Below are 5,539 nucleotides of genomic sequence, written 5' to 3' on the forward strand. Positions count from 1 at the left end.
AAATTTTGCACAAGTACGTACGAGGAGCACAAACCTTCCCCTTTCACCAAACTTCACAGTGATTCCACAAGTATGGAAGACGACCTGGATTTGATAACATGGTTATAACATAATACCAGAGCAGCTTTTGATATCGCCATAATAAAATTATTTGGGATGTTTAGTAAGTTACTCAAACAAGGAACGGCATTACTCCCAAGGCACGATAATCCAACAGCAATTTTTTCCTTTTTCAAAATATAATTGTACATTTAATCAGTCGTGACAATATTTATTATCTCACCTCGGACAACTTTGTGTGCACTCGTAATGTGCACACCATAAACGAGATGGTATTCATGGAATACTTGCCCTGCACAGTCAACTTGTTTCGAGGAACTCTTCTGTTTTTGAACATTGTTTTTTTTTTTTTTTTTTTTTATACAAGATCGAGGCTCGTGAAAGAGCGAACATTAATCACACAGAAAGACAAACAGACACACAAAACAAATAACATCGGGAGCGGTAGACAAGATGGGGAGAGAGGGGGAAGGACACAAACACAACATTTGAGAGCAGGGACCGAGAGACATGGAGACATCGAGAGAACTGTGGGAGGGAGAGGGCTTTGGGGGGAAGGCATGGGAAGGGGGGGGGGGGGAGGGTGGGAGAGGTATAAAACGTATGGACACTGCCAAGACTTCCAGGAAAGAAGTTGGAATTTCAAACAAGGTGGATCTGGGGTGAATTAGTGGGGGTAGAAAAGATCAAGGTTTTGGATGGGGGAAGATAAGAGATGGTGGTGAACAGCTGTTTTGAAGACCTGGAGGGAAGAGTGTGATTGAAGTGAGTATGGGAGTTTGTTCCAGAGGCGGGAGAAAAGAGGAATGAAAGAGTGAAGGTGAGCACAGAGCCGAGATTTCGGCAGTTTAACCATCAGAGGGTGGCTGGCAGATCTTGTGCGACCTGTAGGAATATTTGGGGGACAGAGCACAGAGAGAGCTGGGGGAGCAAGGCCGGAGAGGAGTCGGTAGAAGACAGAAAGACCACCTACCTGCCTGCGGTGAGTGAGTGAAAGGCCCTCAGAGATAGCTTCATCGTGGGAGATTCCAATGATTCTGAAAGCTTTGGATTCAACAGCGTGAAGCCGAGCCAGGTGTGAGGCAGGAGCACCAGCCCCATAGGGGAGAACAGTATTCCATTGAGCTGCGGATGAAAGCCTTGTATGTGGTGAGGAGCTCAGGTGTGCCTAGGAAGGACTTCGCACGACGGAGGATGCCCAGTCGGCGACTGGCTTTGGAGGCCAGCTTGGAAATGTGGTTTTCCCAAGAAAGATCATGGCAGATGGTGAGACCCAAAAGCTTGAGCGACAGAACTTCTTGGAGAGGATTGTTGAGAAAGTAGATGGGAGGGTTGTCCAGTCGATCTTTTCGGAGAGACGTAGTAAGAGTGTGAGATTTGTCAGGATTGAAAGACATGTTCCACATGTTTGACCAGTCTGTGATTTTGTCCAGGTCTTCAGAGAGTGAGGAGGCTGCAGACTGCCGATCTGAGGGAAGAGAAATGGAGCGGCAGAGAGTGGAGTCATCAGCAAAGAGATACAGAGGATTTTCCAGAGAGTCGGAGAGATCATTGATAAAGACCAGAAAAAGCACAGGGCCCAGCACACTGCCTTGGGGAACTCCAGCCTGAACAGGAAGGGGAGATGAGAGAAATCCATTCAGGGCCACACGTTGACTACGACCAGAGAGGAAGTCCGCAAGCCATGCATGGAGATTTCCATGGATACCATAGGAGGAGAGTTTGGTGAGCAGAGCTGGGTGCCAGACCGTATCGAAGGCATGTGATATGTCAAGGGAGACAGCTCTGATTTCCTGTTTGGCATTGAGGACCTCCATCCATTGTTGAGACAGCAGAAGCAGCATGTCCAGAGTAGAGTGACCTGGTCTGAAACCAAATTGATGATCAGAGATCAAGCCATTGGAGAAGAGGAAAGATTTCATATCCGAAGCAATGATGGATTCCATGACTTTGCTGATAATTGGGAGCAGGCTGATTGGTCTGTAGTTGCAAGGATCTGTTTTTGCACCTTTTTTGTGTAAAGCGGTAATGTTTGCTGATTTCCAGGATTCTGGCAGATGACCTTGAGCAAAAGATAGGGTGAAAAGAACAGAGAGAGGGTGAGATAGAGCGGCAGAGCAGGATTTTAGGACCCGTGGGCTGATGCCATCTGGTCCAGTTGCAGAATCAGAGTCGAGGTTTGACAAAAACTCCTCCACCTTGTCAGGAGAGAAGGTCACAGAGTCCAGGAGCAGTTTGGTTCGACTGGGAAAGGTGGGAACAGAGAGAGATGGGTTTGGGACTAAGGATTTTGAGGCAAACACAGAGTTGAGGCATTCGGCTTTGTCACGTGCGATGTCAACTGTGTGGCCATTTGAGGTAAGGGAGGGGATGGAGGGGGAACAAACACCAGAAACGGATTTGACCAGACGCCACCAGGATTTGGAGGAAGGAGACAGGTTTGAGAGTTCATTCTTGAGTGAGGAGAGATAGTGCTTCCTGGCACTCCTGAGGGTAGACACACACTTGTTCCGAGCTTGGTGGAAGGAACTGAGATTTCCTTCAGTTGGATTAGCCTTCCAAGAGGCAAAGGCAAGTTGTTTCAGGGCAACTGCCTCACCACAAGATTCAGTGTACCATGGACGGGAGGAAGGGTAAGACAACTGAAGGCGAGATGGTATAAATCTATGCATGAGAGAGATCAGTTTGCTTTGGAAGAATTCCCAGGAAGAATTGATGTCAGAGGCAGTGGAGATGGGAGACCAATCCAGACGATTGATGGCTGCTTGAAGACCGTCCCAGTCGGCCTGAGTGAAATGCCAGACTCGTCGACGCTGAGGAGGCTCTCTGAGAATGGCCAGAGAGATGTCCACTTTGACAAGCACATGATCAGAAGAACCGATTGGAGCAGAAGAAGAGCAGCAGACATTAGCAGGGAAGTTAGTCATAACCAAGTCTAGAAGAGAAGATACTCCATTGGCTGAGATCCGGGTCGGGAAATTGACAGATTGTGTCAATCCCAGTGAGTCACAGAAGTCCTTTGCTGAGGTGCCATGACTGGTGAGAGAGGAACCCACACCCAACCAGGTGGCATGATGACAATTGAAGTCACCACATATGAGGAAGAGAGAGTTGGGATGAGTGGATAGAAGTTGGTCCATGTTGTCAGACAGTGAAATGTAGATGGAGTCATCACTGTTTGGGGGACGGTACAGAACACATATGAACAAAAGGTGGGAGCGGAGAGGAAGCCATAGCCAGAGGTACTCCTGGGGGTGAGGAGGAGAGAGGGCAGTGCAAGGAGAGTGAGGAAGAGAGTTTTTGATAAAGATAGCCACCCCACCACCAGGCCGAGGCTCAGGTCTATCATACCGGAGGAGGGAGTAACCAGGAAGAGATATTAAGGAATCAGAGACATCTTGAAGGAGGAAAGTCTCTGTTAAGCAGATCAAGTCTGGATTGTCAGAAGCAACCTGTATAGAGAGATCAGTCAGGTTTGAGCCAAGGCCCCGGATGTTTGAGGTCCATACCGTTAATGAAGAGAGAGGGGGAGCATCGGGTACAGGACAGGGGAGGGGAGGAGTAGGGTAAGATGAAGGATGAGAGGGGGAGGTAGGGAGAGCAGTTGTTAGTGTGTCAGCGATTGCAGAAGAGTTCCAAGAAAGGGAAGGATGAGGAGGATGAAAGGTTTGAAGGTGAAGGGATGAGGCACAGTGAGGGGTTGTTTGAGGGGGGGGGGGCAGAGGAAAGAAGAAGGTTGGGGGGGGTGGAGGTATGAGATAGAAGGGAGACGAAGTGGGGAGGAGGCAGCTTTGAGGAGGAGGGGAGAGGAGGGAGAATTGGAGAGGAATGGTATGGGGGGAGATTTGAATGGGAGGGGTTGGGGGGGAGTTTTGAAGGGGAGGAGTGAGGGGGGAGTTTAGGAGGGGAAGGGCAAGGGGGGAGTTCAGGAGTGGAAGGGCAAGGGGGGAGTTCAGGAGTGGAGGGGTAGGGGGGGAGTTTAAGAGTGGCGGGGCAAGGGGGGAGTTTAGGAGTGTAGGTGCAAGGGGAGGGATTTGGATGGGAGGGGCAAGAGGGGAGTTTAGAAAGTGGATGATTAATGAAAGACGAACATTGAAAACAAATTGGGTTTGTTGTGATTTTCAAGCCAGCAATCCGGTTCAGAATGATGGAGGAGGGATGGAATGAATGTGAATTTAGACCATGTAGTGAGGGAGACGTATAAGATATTGAATTTCTTTTTTTTTGAGGTGGAATGAGTTGGAGAGGAAATTGAGAAAAGCCTTTTAAATAGGAAGAAAAACAGCGTGTTGTAAAATACCACTGAGTAAAACACTGAAGGGGAAAGGTTATACATATTTAAATAATATTTAAACAGAATATTATTTAATATTCTTTGATCCAATATGGCTGTCAGACCACGTGAGCGATGACATCATAAATTTATATTCTCTCATACAATTGTTGCATTGCTCACGCTCAATACATTTCAAACTGATCAAACTAAGTGTTGTTTCTGTCGAATTATGACATCATACTTATGGTACCAATGACATCATCGTCAACAACACCTCTTCCGAAAATGGAGTTCTTTACAATGAACAATGTTTCAATTTTTACCATGCAGCGGTTTTGGAGATAAAGGTGCAACATATTTTGTTTTTTCCAAGATGGTGCCTGTACCACATGACCTATGACATCACGATTATCATTAAAATATTCCAGAGGAGGCACTCCTATGTTAAACATTTCGTATCCATCAGACCAACAGTTGCAGAATTTTTTTAAAATAATGATCGGATGGATAAGTGTTGTATTTGTTGAATTACGACGTCATAATGAAGGCACCGATGACATCATCATTAACATATCTTATTCCCCTTGGGGAGTAGTTGACAATGAGCCAGGTCTCAATTTTTCTATGGAGTGGTTTCAGAGATTTCGAGGTGCGAAGTTTTTCCAAGATGGCGCCTGTACCACGTGAACTACGACATCATAATTATCATTAAAATATTCTACATGAGGACGCGCTCCTATCGTGAAAGTTTCGTGTCCATCAGACCAACAGTTAGAGAAAAAAGAAATTCATATTGATCGGAACAAGTGTTTTACTTGTCAAATTATGACGTCATAACAAAGGCACCGATGACATCATCATAAGCATATCTTATTCCCCATGGGCAGTACTTGACAATGAGCCATGTCTCAATTTTTTCATGGAGCGAGGTCGGAAATATAGAGGGGCAAACTTTTTCGTTTTTTGCAAGAAGGTGCCTTTACCACTGAACTATGACATCATAATTATCATTAAAATACTCAACAGGAGGAGGTGCTCCTATGGTGAAAATTTTGTGTCAATCGGTCCAAGAATTGCAGAGAAAAAAAAATTCATACTGATCGAATCAAGTGTTGTACTCGTCAAATTATGACGTCATTATTACGGGACTGATGACATCATCATTAACATATTTTATTCCCCAAGGGGAGTGCTTGCCATTGA

Source organism: Myxine glutinosa, chromosome 11 (genome assembly GCF_964187855.1).
Source record: "Myxine glutinosa chromosome 11, kmMyxGlut1.1, whole genome shotgun sequence".
Lineage (NCBI taxonomy): Eukaryota > Metazoa > Chordata > Myxini > Myxiniformes > Myxinidae > Myxine > Myxine glutinosa.